The following is a 20,509-nucleotide window of genomic DNA, read 5'->3' on the forward strand; positions in this document are numbered from 1 at the left end:
ACACCTGATCCATCAATTCCACTACTGAGTGCAAATACACAAAGGAAAATCAATCAGCATCTGACAGTCCCACTCCCACTTCATTCCAGCACCAGGTCCACAGCAGTGATCTGCGAGCCACCTACAGCCGGGTGGGCAAAGCCCACGGAGAACGGGGCTCACACACACTGAACCACTTACTACAATATGGACGCACACGGAGAATAACAAGTTCAGTAAGCTAAAGAGAAAGACAGAGGCTGGGGCTGGGGGATGGCTCAGAGGCTAGTGGGCTGTGCTCATGGGCACATAACCCAACATACATAATTTTGAAGACAAATACTTCGTCTTCAAACATAAAGACAGATACCCATGGTCTCCCTCATGTAGAATCTGAAGCTGTTTTCCCCTAGGAACAGTAAGACGCTGGTTACTGGGGTTTGAGTGGCAGAGCCTGGATGTGCAGCATCAGGGTGGAGACTGGGAGACGCAGACCCATAAGAGAGAGCTGGGATGGTGATGACCAAGGGCTACAGAACTTCAGCCACACCACAGAAGTTCAGAGATGTGTCCTGCAACATGGTGACTGTGATGAATGATTTTGAAAAGACAGAGAGGACATTCAAAATGGGAGCTAGATTAACTCATCCCAAAGGACATAGACTATACAGAGTTACACAATACAAAGGTTTCATCACAACATTTAGAAAAATACTCTGTTCTACATTAGTATATTCATTTTCCTTCTCTTGTTTTTGAAACAGGTTCTCGCCATGTAGCCCAGCTAGCCTGAAACTTCTCTGTGATCAAGCTGCTACAGAATTCACACTGCTGCTTCCGCTTCTCCCTCCCAGTTGCTGAGATTAAGGTGCACACCACAAAGCCTAGCTTTTCATTTTGAGTCATTTTCTTAAATATCCAACCAGTAATCACATTATTTCTCACACTCCATTGTCCTGCAGAGCACTGAGGAGAATGAACCCAAAATGGCCTCACAGGGCAACAACTAAAGCACACCAGGCCCTCAGTATATGGCGGCTCTGCACTAACAGGCTTCATTCACCACAGGCATCCTAAGGTTCAGGACAGGACGAGAGCCAGGAGACAGAACCGAGACTCCAACCCAGATGGAGAGGAGGGGAAGGGAAGGGGGGGAGAGTTAACACTTCCCCACTCTCAAAATCTTCACGCGTGAACGGAAATCATCTTCTTCCACCACCTCCACTCTTCTGAAAGGAAGGCCAGTCAAAAGATCAAAGGCCATCTGTCTTGTGACATGCCGTCCAAATAGGAATTGATTTAGCAAGTCGGAGTTTGAAAGCTCTAACGTTAACCTCTGGAGGTTCCTATCTATGACATGTTCGGGAAAAGAAGATGCCAAGAAAGAAAAAGAAAAAGAAAAGAAAGGGAAAGGGAAAGAAGATGACAGAAGATGTCAAGGGTCATTGAAGCGGTAACGTGAATACTAAATGGAAAGGGAAGGGGCATTGTAAGGGACACAATGGTGGAGGTTCCAAATTACACGTTCCTCCTTCATTTACTAACAATTCTATATTCTGGATATAAAAACCTCATTTCTCAAGCAGAGAGAAAGCGCAAACTCGCCCTTGAATCTTAGATGGGTCGAACAAAGATCTCCCGCTCCTCCAACCCTCCTTTTGGATAATGGCCGACTTGGGCAGCCTGAGATTGCACTGAGCATCCTCAGTGGCACTTTCCCTCAACACTCACATGACTAGGGCTCTGACAAAGTCAGGGGGCTCAACTCGCAGCTGCCCTCCTAGGTCACCCTCGGAGGCGCTTTCGGCCTCACATGCTCATCACAAGGCTCAAGTCTGAACCTCGGGGAAAGCTTCCCTTCAGACCCCGCACCTGACCTCTCCTTAGTGATGCTCGCTCCTCTGCTTCGGCCCCGGTGGCCGCGAGAGAAACTAGAGCAGAAATCACACGCACAAAGCTACAGATAATGCAAACAGCTCCAGGTGTGGATACACACTGATGCGCGCGCGCACACACACAGCACCGTCCCTAAACACTCACACACGTATCAGCATCCATCCACCACACCGTCCACACCCAGCCCGCGGACTCCCGGCCTTACTCTGCAGAGACCGAAGACACAAAGCAATTGCCTACTCCCACCCGAAAGATCTAACCGTCCGCAATAGCGCCGCCAGGGCACCGGAAGTTGCTTTACTTCCGCCGCGATGGCCCCTGGGAAATGTAGTGCCTGTGTGCACAACTCTATGAAGCCTAGCACTCTTGAGTTCAGGGAGATCCCAGCATGCAACCTGGGCCATCCCATCTAAGAGCCGCGCCAGTGGTTTGTGGGGGGGAGAGGGGGAGGGGGGGCAGGTGGTGTGCGCGCTAAAAGGAAAGGATCCCCCCCCTGTGATCAAAAGGTACTTCCGGTCAGTTCTGCGCGTAACTGATTGTCTCTTCTGTGTAGTGTAGCTCAGATGAGCAGAACAGGAAGTATGATCAGATCCGCATATAAATGACTTGATTATACTGTGCACTGAGTGGGTTTCCACCTCGCTGTGCTCTGGTAGGGGCTATGGTAAATTTGGAAACACTGAACTACAGAATTGGTCGGTTTTTAAACGTGGTAGCGATTTCAGACAGCTAGATGTTCAAAGAGTCAGTGTCCCTGTTACGTAAATAGGAAAATCTAAGTGAGGACCAGTCGATAAATATCAACAAAACTGCCCCTCATTTTGAAAATTGAATGACTCGCACGTGAAAGTATCTCAACAAACACATACACCTTTATGTTTATGTAGGGGAAACGTACTTAGTGTAACATGTCATGAGCTTTCAGAAACATTGTTCTTTATATTTACACGTTTTTTTCCTATAGATATTCCTACTAGGACCACTAATCGTATTAAATGCTTTGTAAATGATCTAAACGCCTAAACTATAGACAGATTAGATTTGAAATAAGTCCGTCCCAACCTTGTGTTAACTTACAGAAAATATGTTGATAAATACTCTAGCGGATTAAAAGTGACTGTCTTCAACCGGGCAGAGGTGGCACACGCCTTTCATCCCAGATCTCTTAATAATTCAAGTGCGAGTGGTGGTGGCGCATGTCTTTAATCCCAGCACTTGGGAGGCAGAGGCAGGCGGATTTCTGAGTTCGAGGCCAGCCTGGTCTACAGGGTGAGTTCCAAGACAGCTATGGCTATACAGAGAAACCCTGTCTTGAAAAACCAAAAGAAAAATAAACAAACAAAAAACAAAATAAAGTGGCCATCCTCACAATAGTCAAAAGAAGACTTAGGTTGGTTTTTTTATTTTTTTATTTTTTTTGGATTTTTGGTTTTTCCGAGACAGGGTTTCTCTGTATAGCCCTGGCTATCCTGGAACTCACTCGGTAGACCATGCTGGCCTCGAACTCAGAAATCTGCCTGCCTCTGCCTCCCAGAGTGCTGGGATTACAGGCGTGCGCCACCACCGCCCGGCTAGGTTGGGTTTTAAAATCGAGGCCGACTGGGGGATAAAGAATATTGCCGGTGAAGAAAAAAGTGGCAATTCATCAAATAAAAATCAAATTGGCTGGGGATGGTAGCACATGCTTTTTCAGTTTTTTTGCTTGTTTGTTTGATTGATTTGTTTTGTTTTCAAGACAGAGTTTCTCTGTGTAACAGCCCTGGCCGTCCAGGAACTCACTTTGTAGACCAGGTTGGTGTTGAACTCCAGGCATCTACCTGCCTCTACCTCACAGATGCTAGGACGAGAGGTGTGCACACCAGCTGGGGCTGGCACATGCCCCTTTTTTCCAATTTATTTATTTTCATTTTATGTGCATTGATGTTTTGCTGGTGTGTGTCTGTGGGGGGGTGTCGGATCCTCTGGAACTGGATGTACAGACAGTTGTCAGCTGTCATGTGGGTGCTGGGAACCGATCCTGGATGCTTGGGATGAGCAGTCAGTATTCAACAGCTAAGCAACCACTCCAGCCCCTAGCACAAGCCTTTTAATCCCAGGAATGGGGAGGCAGACCCAGGTGGATGCCTGTGACGTTGAGGCCAGCCAGGACTATATAGTGAAATTGGAAACTCCGTGAATTCTGACAATAGCCCTAGCAAGGACTCCTTGAGAACACAAGACCTTAACCAGCCATCGTCTGCAACCAGGCAAGGCCAGAAGTAGAGGGGTTAGGACACCAACCCAGGCACAAACTCTTCAACCTGTGGAGGCCTGCTCCTTTTAACATAACTGTGGCCATTTTGTATTCAGTCTCCACTTTGCTCATAAGATGAAATTAAGTTCAGGTTCACAGACTCTGCTTCCCAGAAATAGTTATTTATAACTGACACCGAAAAAAAATCTCCTAAAAGCTCATACGGCTATGGTTGTATTACTTATGCTCTGAAACTCCCATTTTACCACCCGTCCACCACCCCTCTTACCTCACTTAACTTAAATCGGCTGAAAATTCAGTGAAGATACTTTGTCTAGTTCACCAAAATGTAAACTACCTCCACCCTTGCCCTCTGAACTTCTGGAATTCTTTTTTCCTATAAAAAAAAGTCGGAGAGAATGCTCAGTGGTTAAGAGCACTGACTGCTTCTCCAGAAGTCCTAAGTTCAATTCCCATCAACCACATGGTGGCTCACAACCATCTGTAATGGAGTCTGATGCCCTCTTCTGGTGTGTCTGAAGAGAGCAACGGTGTACTCGTATACATAAAATAAATCTTTACAAAGAAAAAAAGCTGGCCCTAAGAACAGACTGGCATCACGATTAGGATCCCAATCCTTCTTTTTGTGGTCCAGGTTGATCAGTCTTGGGGGTTGGTACATTCAATAAACTATTCTTTGTTTTGTTTTGTTTTGTTTTGTTTTGTTTTGTTTTATTGTTTTTTCAAGACAGGGTTTCTCTGTGTAGCCCTGAATGTCCTAGAACTCACTCTGTAAACCAGGCTGACCTCAAACTCAGAAATCCACCTGCCTCTGCCTCCCAAGTGCTGGGATTAAAGGCGTGTGCCACCACCACCTGACTTCAATAACCTATTCTTGCTTAGCTGAGATCATTATGTTGCTTAACTGTGTTCCTAGAGTTTGTGTGGCAATTCTGAACCCAGCAGACCTATAGTTTGTCCTGCCTGCAGAGTGTTCTGGGACTAGTGAAGTGGAAACCGATGGCTTCTTTGGAAAGTCAGTTGTGCAGGATGGCCTTTCGCTGGGGCAAACACACGAAGGAGTGTTTTCCTGAAGCAGATACAGGCAAGGGGATGTTTTGCTAAAGCAAGCATGCGAAAGGACACGAGATGAAGAAAGGACACGGGTTGGAGGGTTCTTCCCTAGCAACATGCATGTGTTCGTTCGCCTTACATTACATAGTTGAGCCATTGTCAAGACTCCTGGGGTTCTGGCAGCTTGCCACTCCCAAGGACTTAGGCAGATTGGCAAAGTAATGTCAGTTAATACAGACATGCTCGGATTGTTTTTTGTTTGTTTGTTTGTTTGTTTGTTTTGGATCTGGTTTTTGTTTTTTGTTTTTTGTTTTTTTGAGACAGGGTTTCTCTGTGTAGCCCTGGCTGTCCTGGAGCTCACTCTGTAGACCAGGCTGGCCTCGAACTCAGAAATCTGCCTGCCTCTGCCTCCCACAGTACTGGGATTACAGGCGTGTGCCACCACCACTGGGCATGTACTTAGAGTTTTGCTAAAACAGGCTCCTGTGCTAAGGCAACATGCATGTGAGGTAAGACACATGGAGGACACGAGATGTTTGGAGATACTTGGAGAGACTATCAATAGGACTCAACGGACAGTGACGGTGTCTTGCCGAGCTAGCTCTGTAATGCATTACTGGTCTCTAGTCTTGGCTAATCTTCATTTCGTTGAGAGAGGCGCGACACAGAACTTCTCCTGGCGTCCCTGTTGGTCCTGGGTGCTCCCAGTGACTCATGCCGATCTGGCAGTGACCTGGCTGTTTCTGCTGGATCGTGCCACCACTGCTGATTCATGTCGGCCATCCCAACACGACTGAACTGGACTGCTGGTGTATTCGTGAAGTGTTTGCAGGTGGATTGAGCTGCTGAGCTGCGGCTGCTGCTTCCTGGGAACTGAACTGCTGTTTTCCTGACAACACAGATGGGATTTGCTCCAAAGAACCATTTCTAAACAGGTCCACTTCCCCAGTATCCTAATATCCCTTCTTTTCCACTACCTCTGTTGGGTGGTAGACTGGAAGGGAGGTTAAAGAGTTTAAGAACCATGTTATTTAAGAACAATATTAAAAGTAGGTCTATGAGAAAAATTTAAGCAACTGACTATAGCCCAGCAGACTCATCATGAAGGAAACCAGAGAGGAAGATTCATCCAGCTACAGATGGGAACAGATGCAGAGTCCCACAGTCAAACGCTAGGTGGAAGTCAGAGAGTCCTGCAGAGGAGGGGGAGGAAGAATTGGAGGAATCAGAGGGGTTAGGGACACAACGAGCAAATACAGATCAGAGTCAACTGACTAGGACTCACGGGAACTTGAGAAATCCAGGGACCCATAGGGGTCTGACCTAGGTCCTCTGCGTATATCTTATAGCTGAGTAGTTCTGTGTTCTTGTGAGTGGTGGTTAAACTAGGTATGCCTCCCTAGACTCACATTTGAATGCCTGACCCTTAGGGAATGAATGATACTATTCGGGAATGCAGCCTTGTTGGAGTAGGTGTGGCCTTACTGAAGGAAGTGTGTCACTGTGAGAACCAGCCTTGAGGTGTTCTATGGTCAAGCTATGATGCAGTGTGGAACACGGCCTCCTGTTGCCTGCGGATCAACATGAGGCCTGCCTACTGCGACCAGTGAGCCTGGGTCGCTGCCTTCCCTCCCCAGCGATGGTGAACTCGCTTTAAACCCCAGGAGGTCCTGGGTGGCCTGTGACAGTGCCATTTACTGAGGGAGAGCTGTTCATTCTTTTCTTTTGGGATGTGTGTGTGTGTTTCCTTTTTCATGTGTGTATAGTGTGCATGTTGCATGTGTGTAGGGAGTCGTCAGCATGCACCTACCTGTACACAGAAGACAGAAAGAAAAAAGCCCCCGAGTGCAAATTCTGTAATTACAGGCAAAAGCCCCCACACCTAGCCTCACCCCTCAAAGGAAAGGACTGAATTGCAGGCACCCACCTTTCCTCCTAGACACTGCAGCCTTCGGGGCTTTGCTGTTGCTGCCACTGGAACAAGGCAGGGTCGGGTCCTTCGTGTGGGGCCCTCACAGTTTAGCTGTCAGCGTTCTGCGCCCTAACCCTGTAGGGAGGACAGGGCAGCTATCCTTCCGGTCACATCTGGCAGCATCCTGCGACACGCTCTGCAAACTCGGTCAGTTTGGACAATTAGAATGTGTGTGTGTGGGGGGGGGGAGTTGTCAGGAGGCCTTTCTTGCAGACCTTGTCGCTGAGGGCAGAGTGGACACAGTGATCACCGCTCCACAGACAAAGTGAGGGGAGCGATACCTGTCACCCCGGCTCCTCCTTCCCTGCAGTCGTGAGTCTGGGAGCCCCAGGGCCTGGCTTCCTAGAACAAGTGTGAGTTGTGTGGTGTTCGGACTCGTGGTGAAGCACGTGTGCAATCCCAGTGCTTGGGAGGGGAAGGCGAGAGGCTCAGAAGCTCAAAGTCTCCCTCAGCTACTGTCTTAGCTATGGTTCCATTGCTGTCAAGAGACACCAGGACCAAGGCACCGCTTATGAAGGACAACATCTCATTGACCTGGCTTATGTTTCAGAGGTTCAGTCCATTATCATCATGGCCGGAAGCATGGCAGCGTGCAGGCAGACTCGGTGCTGGAGGAGCTGAGAGTTCTACATATTGATCCACAGGTAGCAAAAGACTGTCACCCTGGCCAGACCTCACAGCTTGCCTCCACAGTGACACACTTCCTCCAACAAGGCCACACCTCCCCGGAAACACTTCTGTCATCTATAAATTAAGTGATTCTTCTTTTTTTTTTTTTGGTTTTTTGGATTTGTTTTTTTTCCGAGATAGGGTTTCTCTGTATAGCCCTGGCTGTCCTGGAACTCACTCTGTAGACCAGGCTGGCCTCGAACTCAGAAATCTGCCTGTTTCTGCCTCCCAGAGTACTGGGATTACAAGCGTGCGCCACCACCGCCCGGCTAGTAATTCTTCTAATAAACTTCTTTGTTGTTATTTTTAGAGATGCGATTTCTCTGTATAGTCTGGCTCTCCTAGAACTTGCTCTCTATATCAAGTTGGCCTCAAACTCACAGATATCTGCCTGTCTCTGCCTCCCAAGTGCTGGAATTAAAGACATGTAAGACCACCACCCAGTCTAATAAATTTCTTATTAAGGGAAACACAAATAAAAGTAAAAGTTCTAAAATAAATAATAAATGTTCAAGCCAGGCGGTGGTGGCACATGCCTGTAATCCCAGCTCTTGGGAGGCAGAGGCAGGAGGATTTCTGAGTCAAGGCCAGCCTGGTCTACAGAGTGAGTTCCAGGACAGCTAGGGCTATACAGAGAAACCCTGTCTTGAAAAAACCAAATCCAGAAACTAATAATAATAATAATAGTTCTATAATATATATAAAATATAAAGTAAAAGTATTAAAAATTGTGAAATTTTAAATAAATATAATAAAAAAATAAATGTTCTAAAAATGAAATTTCCTAAAAGTTTGGACTAGAGGATTTCCCAACCCCACCTGGAGACTGTCTGTGTGGAGAAGAACCACCTATAACACAGATGCTGCACAGTGGGCCTGAGCACTCTGTTCCCATGCTGCTGGTCTCTGAAGTAGGTGGGCCGGGGTTGGGGGGAGGGAGTCGCTGATTAGATTGCCAGATTTAACCAGTTTGCCCTGAGAAATTATAGAAACTTTTATTTAATAAAAATATAAAAATATTTTATTTTAATATTTTAGTTATTATTTATTATTTATTTAATATTTAATAATTTATTTTAATAAAAATATAAAATATTAAATAAAAATATTTTTATTTAATAAAAATATAAAAGTATGTTTACTTTTTAAATTTAATAAAAGCAAACTACAACTCACCCAGCTAGCATTTTTTTTTAAAGATTTTATTTATTGTTATATATAAGTACACTGTAGCTGTCTTCAGACACACCAGAAGAGGGCATCGGATCTCTTTACAGATGGTTGTGAGCCACCATGTGGTTGCTGGGATTTGAACTCAGGATCTTCGGAAGAGCAGTCAGTGCTCTTAACCGCTGAGCCATCTCTCCAGCCCTCCAGCTAGCATTTTTAAATTAAACATTTTACATCAAAAATAGATAAGGAAATAAAATAAGAGTTCTTAATAAAATAAAAAAAAAAAAGGAATAGGGCTGGAGAGATGGCTCAGTGGTTAAGAGCACTGACTGCTCTACCAGAAGTCCTGGGTTCAACTCCCAGCAACCACATGGTGGATCACAACCATCTGTAATGGGATCCTATGCCCTCTTCTCGTGTGTCTGAAGACAGAAACAGTGTACTCACATATATAAAATAAATAAATCTTTAAAAACTTAATACAAATAAGGAATAAATAAAATAAGGAATAGAATAAAGCTCCTTCCTTGCTTGTGAAGGTTCTCTTGCTCTGGGGAATCAGGCACATCACTGGGCTGCTACGGAGAGAGCTCCACTGGGCAGAACTGAGTGAGGCCTCTGGCAGAGAGCTAGGACTGTCTTCCAGGTGTGGGAATGAGACCCTCTTATGGGACTCCTTAGAACCAGTCAAGCTGTCTGGTGGCTGGAGATCTGGACAATGTCTTTGAAACAGAACCACCCGATAATCTGCTTGTGAATGCTTGACCTACTTAAAATGGATGAGATAAATGTTCACTGCTTTTTCATTTTTAAATCTAGAAATCTGCTGTTGCACGTAATAGCCACCAGGTGGCAACAGGAGTCTCCCCCCCCCTCCCCCGCCCCCAAAAAAAGGATAAAAGCAAAGAGAGGCGTTCATTGCTGCTCAGCTGCCCACAAACCTGTAAATCTCTGTGAAATCCTCCTACAGAGATCATTGAGGAGAAAGAAAGAAGGGGGGAGAGGCAAGATCAAGAGTTGGGTTTTGTCCATCCCCGACACCCATGCCCCGCCCCATTCCCCATTCCTGGAAGGGAGCGGGAATTGAGGGTAATCAACATTTTGTTGTTTTTCATTTTTCCTAGAACTGAAGAACTCTTCTATGAAGTTGCTTTGTAAGTTCAATAGGGAAATCCCAGGAAAAAATTAAAAAGCAACGAACAAGGTGGTTCTGCCAGGTATGAAAGCGGTGATTTGGTAAAGGTGCTTGCAGCCAAGCCTGGGGGTTGAAAATGCATCCCTGGCCCCACTCGGAGGAGGAGAAAACACACCCACAACGCTGCTGTTCTCAACGCTTTCTCTGATCTCCACACGTGGGATGAGGCACACAGAAATACATGTACGCGCGCACACACGGACACACACACACACGCCTGCTTCCAAAAGGAGTGGGGCTTATGGTGGTGCACACCCACCTGTAGTCTCAGCTCAGACGAATGAAGTAAGAGAACCAGGAGTTTGAGACTGGCCTGGCCCGAATCTGTCTCTAAAAATTTTAAATAATAATAACATCAATAATAAGCAATTTAAAACAAAACTAAAGGAAAGTGTGAAGAATCTTTTAAAACTTGGAAAGATAGCCAGGTAGTGTGGCACAAGCACTGGGGAGGAAGATGCATGTGGATCTGTGGGTTCTAGGCCAGCCTAGTTTACAGAGTGAGTTCCAGATTAACCAAGGCTAGACAGAGAAACCCTGTCTCCAACCCTCTTCCCCAAACAGTAAGCAAGATACATGAAAATTCACACACAAATACATGCAAACACACTTATGCATAATGGAAACACACCTATTTAGCTGGACTTGGAAGTGCCTATGAGTCTACATCCTAGAGCTAGGAAGACTGGGTCAGGACAGCCAGGAGTTCAGGGCAAGTCTGAGCTACAGAGACCTGTCTTAGAAAAAGAGAGGAAGGAAGGAAGGAAGGAAGGAAGGAAGGAAGGAAGGAAGGAAGGAAGGAAGGAAGGAAGGAAGGAAGGAAGGAAGAAGAAAGAAAGAAAGAAAGAAAGAAAGAAAGAAAGAAAGAAAGAAAGAAAGAAAGAAAGAAAGAAAGAAAGAAAGAAAGAAAACCTTTAACTTGTTCGTTAAGAAAGAGAGTTGGGGCTGAGTGAACCAACAGAGAGGAATGTGTCTGGGTGTCTGGCAAATTCTATTTTTGACTTTTTGTGAGTGGTTCATCTTAAAACAATTTGGCTTCCCCCCCCCCCCCAAGTTTCAGGAATTCCTATTTTAAGAACTTCCTGGGTTTGTTTTAACAAAGAAAGTGTTTAACTTGGCTTTTTACTTTCATCTTTGTTATAATTTATTTTGTTTATGTTCACTGGTGTTTTGCTCGCATATGTGTGTGTATGAGGCTGTTTGGTAGCCCTGTAACTGGAGTTAAGAATAGCTGTGAGCAGCCATGAGGGTTCTGGGATTCGAACCCTGGTCTCCTGAAAGAACAGGCAATGCTTGTAACCATGAAACCACCTCTCTAAACCTTTAACTTGTTTGTAATTTCATTTTTGTTTGTTTGTTTGTTTGTTTTTTGGATTTGGTTTTTTTCCCCGAGATAGGGTTTCTCTGTGTAGCCCCAGCTGTCCTGGAACTCACTCTGTAGACCTGGCTGGCCTCGAACTCAGAAATCCACCTGCCTCTGCCTCTCAAGTGCTGGGATTACAGGCGTGCGCCACCACCGCCCAGCTGTAATTTCATTTTTAAGAGGAAAATGTTTTTCCTTGAGCCAGGATCTCATACACCAACACTGATTACAGTTGGAGTAGGGATTTGGGTAACTATAATTTGCGGCAAATCTCCTGCCTCAGCCTGGCAGTGCTGGCATTACAGGTGTGAGCCACCCCACCTGGTAAAGGAGTTTACTGTATGAAACCAGTTTCTAATCGATCAGAAGCGGGGCTTTGTTTCTGGGAAGCGCTCTTCACCATCAAGCCATCTCTCCAGCCTGTGAGGTGGCTCGGAATTAAGTCATGTTTACTCTCTCTGGGCTTCTCACGGTCCACCCGTCTTCTCAAAATGGCATGATTTCTTTTCGTCTTGTGCCCGAATAAAACGTCATGATGTGTGTACTGCACATTTCCTTCTCCCTTCCTCCTTCTTTTTTCGGGCATGCCGACGGCTCCATCGTTTGGGTTTCCTGAGTGGTGTTGCACACGCACACACCCTCTCACCCCCGCCCCCCCGGATTCCTGGGAGTATAACAGACCATACAGCAGTTGTAATTCCACGCTTTTCCACATTCTGTATGTCCGCCCCAACATTCTAGAGCCCTGGGCATGAAGTTTTGTTGGGGTCTGGGAGCCGCCACACCAACCACAGGTACACCAATCTCAGCTAGGCAGGAACAGTTTATTGTAACACTGGCCATCCGGGACCATGAGAAGGAAAAGCTAACGGTGGCACCAGTCTGTCCCCGGGACAGGCTTCTCAGAAGGAAAACCTGGTTCAAAGGTCCAAGGCAAGCAGTGAAGTGGCGCAGCATGTTCGGCTAACTAGACAAAATATTATCCCGAGTGAGGTGAGAAGGGTGCGGGACAGGTGGTGAACAGGGGAATTTCAGAACATTGAGGTAACAGGGTACAAGCGATTCAACCCTAACTTTTTTGGCTCACTAGTAACATTCTTTAGTGCCAGTATAATTACTTCCGGGAAGTAAGGTCTGAGAATCTGAACTTATTTTCACCTTACGAGCAAAATGGAGACTGAATACAAAATAACTACTGTTGTGTTCAAAGGAGCAGGCCTCCCAAGTGTCAAATGGTTTAGGTGCCTATTTAACATATCCTGGTTCTCCCAGCATCCCTGCATGTTATGGGGTGCAGCTCTCATACCCCACCCTCTACCCTGGGCTCTCCAGCCCGTCTATAACCCAGACATTTTGATTACCCACCCCTTCTTATGCCTTCCACCTTCTGGCTGCTGTACCTGGTTCCTCTCTCTGCCGCGCCCCTCCTCTCCCCCTCCCCCACGTAGCTCAGGACCGCTCTAGCCTCACCCAGATGTGTGCCTCTGGATATGCCCTTCCCCGTGTGTATGATAATCTTTACCCTCCGCCGCGTCCTTTCCCGTCCTTTTAATTTCTCTTTCTCATTCCTCTGGGACTGAAAGCACAGAAATGAATTTAAATGAGTCCCCACCCACACACAAGGAACTCGGGTTTCCAAACCAAGCTGCTGCTCTGACTCTCCTAAGACATGTATAAATCATCTGCTTCTGTTGGTTTTTGCTGCCTACCATATTTGATTCTAGAACCTACTTCTTCAGCCACTTCTTCCCGCCCCCTTAACTGTCTCCGCTAACCTACTCAGTGAGTGCCCTCCCTCCCTGCTATGCCACTTTTGGGCTTCCCACCACGTGGGCATCTCCCTTCTGTACGCTTTGAACTGCCCACCACGTGGTTGTCTCCCTGCTACGCCCTAGTGCAGAGCTGCTCCAGCGAGGGGCGGGGCCGCATTCAGCAAGGGGCGGGGCCACATCCAGATAGGGGGCGGGGCCAGCCCTCCCACTCTCGCAACCTCAGGGCCGGCTCTCCCAGCTGCTGCTGGCATCAGTGAGGGGTTGGGCTGGTGGGGCATATTGTTGCTATAGGGGGAGATGTTGGGTCTTATTTGGCCAGATACCGAGGCCTAGTAAGGGAGCCTGAGCCTTTGAGTTTAGACACCTGTCTCAGTCACTTCCGACCTGCTTAAGTCTGCATTTGCCTAGCTACCGCTGATGTGGAATAACTTCATTGGCCCTGTCAGTCACCCTTCTCCATCTCACCCCACCAAAAATCCCCACCCCTTTCCTCAACCCTATATAAACAAAAGACTGATACAATAAAATAAGTTCCTGCTTTGACCGACTCCCTGCTCAGGGTGGTTATTCTCTGGAGGGCAGGAGATCCGAGCCCAGACACTCAGCATCCGCCTTCAGCTCTCTAGCTGGGTTCTCTCCTCTTGCCTGGACCTGCTGGCCCAGAGCCAGCACATGCCATCATGATATAGATGGGTGGGAGGGGGGCGGGGTAGAGCCAGCTCTCTTGTACTCACACACCCTTGGGGCCAGCTCACCTGCACCCAGGCCACCAAAGCCAGCTCTCCCATTGTAACAAGAAATCAAACTGAAGCCATCTTGCGTAAAAAGATATGCGCGTCAGTATCCGAGATCCTGGTCGATGACTTGGGACATGAATGCTAGGCAAGTCGCCCCGCCAGAGTTGAAATTGCGCAGCCAATGGGCATAGAATGCGTATGCCACAAAGACGTGTTCCTACCCTAAATCTTGAATGGTGGGGAAATGTAACTGTAATCTGGCACGGATGTTTGCTGATTTCAAGCTCAGAAGCCCGTGTCCTCCTGGCTGGGGGGAAGGGGCAAGGGTGGGGTGCAAGTCACAGCTCAGCTCCTGAGTCTGCTCCGAGGTCCCGATCAATCAGCAGTAGCTTGAGTACAATAAAACTTTGACCAGGTGTTTGAGTTGTGCTGGATCTAACAGGTCCCACAACACCATGTTGTCCAGGCAAGGGACAGGAACAGCTCAACAGCGTTCAGACATTACCACAGGTAGCAGCCAGACCAGGGATCTTCACAAGGCCTCTGGTTGTAACATGCACCTCATGCATCAACACAGACCCTGGCTGCAGTAGGAGCAGGGCCATGGCCCCAGATGCCACCACGGCCAGGTGTTAGTACAGGCCACTCAGATCAGCAGGAACCTGGCAGCATCAGGACCCCCAGACATCCACGTGGTCTCAGGTGGGAGCCCAGACCATGGACATCCACATAGCCTTCGGTGGTATCTTGGGCCATAGACCCCCAACTGCAGCAGGACCACGGACTCAGACGTGGCCCTCAGTGGCAGCCCAGGCCAGCACATGGCCATGGCCCCAGGTCGTCACACTGGGCATTCAGCTCAATTTGACCCTGGCATCAGCACAGCTCTGATAACCACATGGTCCCAAGTAGCAGCACAGACCCCTGACAACATCTAGATGGCCTTCGGTGGCCACCTGCATAGACCCCAGCTGTGATAGGGCCGTGGACCACAGCTGTGACAGGGCCATAGACCCAGATGTAATCCTTGGTGGCAGCCCAGCTGGGACATTACCATAACCTCAGGTGGGTCTCCGGGCTCCTCATATCTACCTGTTCCTCACTCCCATCTCCAGTTCCACTCTCTCCATAGTGCATGAACCACTGGGCTTCACGTTCTCTCCCATGTCTCCACCACACAGTCACTCATTAAAGTAATGCCTGTCATGGGGCAAGCACTTGGCTGTCTGTCTTCCAGCTGCCGCAGGCTAGCAGGGGCCCGATACACAGGAATTTTAATCGGCTACAACATCTTATACACGTGATCCAACTCTTGTCTAAATTATGCTGTAAATGTAGCTTAGATTCAGCTCTTGTTTAAGAAAAGTCTTAGATTCAAACTCTTGTTAAAGGACAGCCAGGGCTACACAGAATGTTCCGAAACAGCAACTATATGGCTGTCCTCCATCTGGCTAATGACCTCATCAAGACGTAAGCAACCACATGGCTGACAACCATCGTTACTAAGGTTAAAGAGTAACATGCTGTGTGTCTTCACCATCTTAGCATTACCACATACTATAAAGCAATTGTTAGAAAAGTTCTTGGGGGCTAAAGAGATGGCTCAGCAGTTAAGAGAACTGACTGCTTTTCCAGAGGTCCTGAGTTCAATTCCCAGCAACCACATGGTGACTCACAACCATCTGTAATGGGATCTGATGCCCTCTTCTGGTGTGTCTGAAGATAGTGACACTGTGTTCACATATATAAAATAATCTTTTAAAAAAGTTCTCAGCCAGGCGGTGGTGGTACACGCCTTTAATCCCAGCACTTCAGAGGCAGGTGGATTTCTGAGTTTGAGGCCAGCCTGGTCTACAAAGTGGGTTCCAGGACAGCCAAACCTACACAGAGAAACCCTGTCTTGAAAAACAAACTAGCAAAAGAAATGAAGCTGTACAATCTAACTACTTATGTCTTTGCCCACTATTCAACACCAAGATGCTAGAAAATTTAGAAAATTAACAATGTATGTTTGATGAATAAGACATATTTATCTTAGAAAATTATACATTTCTAAGGTTTACTCAGGTTCACAGTAATATTTGTCTGGGATCTTTGTCTTTTCTTGTTTTGTTAAGCTACAAACTTGTAACTGTTCATTTTGTGACAAGTTTTATTTAGTTTCCTGTATGTATTTTCAAGGTTAAGCCTGAAATCAGGTAAACGTAATAGACAGATGGTCCTCAAACTCTTCATAGATCTACTGAATATGATATTTAATGTAATAAAAAAAAGCACACAGGCACACACTTGCACAGACACACACACACACTTGCACAGACACACACACATACACACACTTGCACACACAAAAAACACACACATGCACACACTTGCACACACACACATGTGCGCGTGCATGCACACACACACACACTTGCGCACACACATGCGCACACACACACATGCACAGACACACAGACTTGCACAGACACACACACACATACACACACACACACCCTTGATAGACACATGCCAGCTCCTGGCAACAGTCCTAATCTCATCCTAAGAAGATTATGGGCACAAAAGATCTCTACTTGGAGACTGCTTTAGATCTTCAGTCTTGCTTTAAAGCCAGCCACTGGATGCATAGCTACCACTCACCTTTGCCAGGACCCTCTCTAAACCGTGGACAAGCAGAACATTCAGGACTTGATTGTCCACCTTTGTGTAACAAAGTAGGCCAGTCCCCCAAGTTCATACACTACAGAAAACTCTGTTTGTCATCTGGGCCTGGCGGCTGAATACTGACACTGCCCTGAAACCTCTGCCCTCAACCCTACAGAGGAACGCAGGGTGATTGTCCAGGTAATGGGTAAGTCACTGCCATTTCTTAATGACTAGCCAAAGTTGCTATAGCTCTTAGACAGGTGGGTCATCCTGTATGGCTACAGGGTCTAATCATGAGGACAGGTATGTCACAGGACATTTTGGTGACCCCCGTGTTTGGGTTAAAGCCCTTTTTGCAATGCCTTTTGTTCTGTGGACAGACGGATGAAAAAGTTTTGAGATGTCTGGAAATGCTACCGCTAGAGCTGAAGTCAAATGCTTTCGTTTACTCTCAGCACAGATTAGGCACTAATAATAGAGGCCTTCCTGTTTCCACAGACTCTGGTATCCTGAGCCAGAAGTACCTGACTCCACTGGAGACTCTCAAACCTGTGTCTTAGTCTTAGGATTTGGGCCCTGAGGGGTAGCAGCAGGTCTACTAAGACAGGCTCTTTTTGACTTTCCTCATTTATGAAGCCTCTGGAGAACAAAGTGGAGCATGTGAAGCCCAGGTCCTGTAACTCTTACAGCCACCCTTCAGTTGGTGGTCTCATAATCTATTTCGTGTTGGAGGCTAAGGTAGATCATCTGTATATTACAACAGTGTGGTCCCAGGAACCTCTGGTGGAAGGGCAAGAGGTCAGTACTTAGTGTGTCATCAAAGAGCTGGAAAATTTTAAATCCTTGGAGCAGAGCGTGGACAGGTAAGTATCCTCCTCTGGGCCTCTTTATTCAAAAGCAAAGATGGGTTGACTCACCTTTGACATCTGCATGAAAGAATGCATGTCCCAGACAGTGTACACCTGTTTCCCTGGAGCAATCAGACTCACGAGAGTGCTTGTGTCTGGGATCTTGAGGTGGATAGTCTCAACTCTCTTATTAATTTTCCCCAGACTTTGGCTGAGTCTGTAATCACAGGTTCCAGGTTTCTTCACAGGGAGGAGAGGTGTATTTCAAGCTGACTGGCAGGGTACCAGGAAGCCTGTCTCTCTTAGCCAGGACATGTGGACTGCAATTTCCATTTCTGTTTCCAGGGTCATCAGGTATTGTTTAATCTGGCTGGAATATCTAAAATGGTTAGTTGAACTTGGTGTTGGGCCAGTCCTGGTGGTTTGGTTTCTGCCTTCACCCCTAGCAATCGTTTTTCTCAATCTTAAAGATAGTCCAACTCTGCCTTTTGATTGGGGGCAAGACTTTCAACTAGGAGATATTCTTCCAACAAAGGGCAAGACATCAACGTTTTATTGGGTATCTATAGTCTTATGCCTCAATCAAGAAGGTGATTGTAGCTTTCAGTTTATACAAAAGGTCTTATCTCCCAGTTTTGTTGCTCTTGTTGTTGTTGAATACCTTTTTGCACTACTTCCTGGACTTGGGAACTATTCATACTTTGAAATTCATCTAATTTGTTTAACATTTTGTTCTATTATCTGAGGTTGCTAAATGACAAGACAATATTTTTTAAAGATTAAAGCTGTCTTTAATGTTTCTGAAAAGGGCCTAGAGAAAATCACCTCCTCAGTCAGTGTTGGACAGAAGGGGAAAGCCATTCTATCCTGGCTGCATTGTCTGGCAGAAGCCTTTCCAGACAGGGACGCTTTTCTATGCTCCTTCACAGAAGGGTTTGGAGTTTTCCAATTATAAGGGTTATTGATTGAAAAGATGTGAACCAGGAAAGAGGAAATATTTTTTCTTTCTCCATCAATTGAATGCAACAGGCTGCTTAGAGCTTGCTGGGGAGGGAATGAAGAGAGACTATTACTCTCTCCCTGTGTGCATTCCAAAGAGATGACTGGGGGCCGTTTTCTGCCTTCATACAAAAAAAGGGGCTTATCAGGACCAAGGACATGTACCAGGAGAAGCTAAAAACTAGCAGGTGATCTTTCTGAGACGGATTACAAAGTTAATGACGGACTTGCTTCTCTAGGAAAGGCTGGGAAAATTTTATCTGAGGAAAGATTACTGCATTAATATATTAATATATAATAATATAGTGTATTATTATATATAATAATATAGTATATACTATATTATATATTAATATATTAATATATTGTTAAATATAACTGTCACTAGGTACTAGCCCACACTTTTGAGCAGATTTCTGAAGAATTATGAATATATACTGTCTTACAGTGATATGTATAGACAAATAGATGATTTCTTAATACCTAATGATGATTCTATAAGAATTTCTAAAATTATATTAGTAATTACATAAGTTCTTTTACAATAGGACTGCTATTAGGTCCTCTTTGATAATCAAAACTGCAATAAGTCTGTCAGTCTTTAGTGTCACAAGTTAATTGTTTCTGAGATAGCAAGCAGGCATCCACATCTTAGAGCTCATTCCAAGAGTTGTAAATCCATTAACCAAAGGTCATAAAAAGGATTTGCTATAGGTGCGAGAACAGAAGGTAAAATATTGACCGAGTTTATCTATGTGAAACTTACTAATAACTTAGTCACAAAAATTATGGTTTTTAACTTTCAATGAATCTGTTAAGCTTGTGACAGATAATGAATAATTAGCCAGATGAATACTGCTAATGGATATGCATGTAAACATTATATGTTGTAAACTTCTTATTCAATTTATGATTTGAATTTATGTACAAACTTGTTGTGAACTTTTTACCATGTGATCATGTATTCTGAAAGACTATAAGTGCTGAGGACAAAGAAAGGAGACAGAACTGAATTCAAGAAGAACTTAGAAGTAAAGTCATGGCATTGGGAGTAAAGGCATTGAGAGTATTGTGACATCAGACCAGAAGAAAAGAACACAATTAGAAGAGCAGAGAGAACTTTTTAGAGAGGACTTTTGGAGGAGAACTTTTGTAGAAACCTTTTGGAGAACTGAAGAACTTAGAAATAAAGGCTAAAATCACTTTCAACACATCCCTTTTTCTTCCTGCAACTTCAACTTGCAGGCTGGACGTTAGAGCCACGCAGTTCCTGCATGGAGAGAACAAAGGCCGCCTTCCTTAGTCCCCTGATTTTTTACTATGAGGCACTAAACACAGAGACTGCAGTTTCTGGCCTCAAAGGAACTCAGGCAGTTCAGCTACAGTAGTGAACTGACTGAGTATCTTAAGATAGGTAAACTTTTTATTATTAAACAGCAACCCTAAATACCTCATCCCCACTGACACTCCTCAGGCCCTCGGCTTTCTTTCAAAAGAGAACCAAGAAAGAAGAACAGCCGGGGCTGGGCCTGGCAGGTAGGAGTCAAGTGATGAGACAAGCTTCTGCCCTGGGAGCTGAGGGCTGTGGAAACAAGTTTTGGGGGTTTCTGGAAGCCTTTGCAGAGGCAAGTTTCCATCCCCATCAAGAGGACACAGGTCTTAAGATACAAGTGGGATGCCTCCTACCAGAGAAAGTCACTAGTCAATCCATGGAGACTGGTGAGAGTAGATCTGGTTTCATGTTTCAGAAGAATTAAACCGTCACTGGGTCACTTGACTCCAAAAGATGGCTGATAGAATTTTCACAGAAGATTCAGAGTTCTTTTGTGCAAGAATCAGAAGTCGTATCAGTCCTCATCTGTAAAACTCTTCTTTGGGTCACCTAGCTTATGCCTACCATTACAGCCAGCATCACCATAGCAACAACAGCATTCACTGTAGGGAAGGATC

General features: G+C 45.8%; 1 protein-coding gene across 7 annotated transcripts in view; it reads right to left on the bottom strand.

Moving 5' to 3' along the window:
* The window catches only part of LOC127672693 (zinc finger protein 60), a 59,393-nt gene that overhangs the window by 17,874 nt on the left and 21,010 nt on the right, over positions 1-20,509 (bottom strand). The window contains exon 1 of one of the 7 annotated variants that reach the window (XM_052168052.1): positions 2,136-2,157. The exons of 5 other annotated variants lie outside the window; for them this stretch is intronic. The gene's annotated coding sequence lies outside the window, so the exon portion shown is untranslated. Of the gene's footprint in view, positions 1-2,080; positions 2,158-20,509 lie in introns of those variants that run through there. One more of the 7 variants, XM_052168006.1, reaches the window with a different exon arrangement.

The sequence above is a fragment of the Apodemus sylvaticus genome, chromosome 1 (assembly GCF_947179515.1).
Source record: "Apodemus sylvaticus chromosome 1, mApoSyl1.1, whole genome shotgun sequence".
In the NCBI taxonomy this organism is placed as follows: domain Eukaryota; kingdom Metazoa; phylum Chordata; class Mammalia; order Rodentia; family Muridae; genus Apodemus; species Apodemus sylvaticus.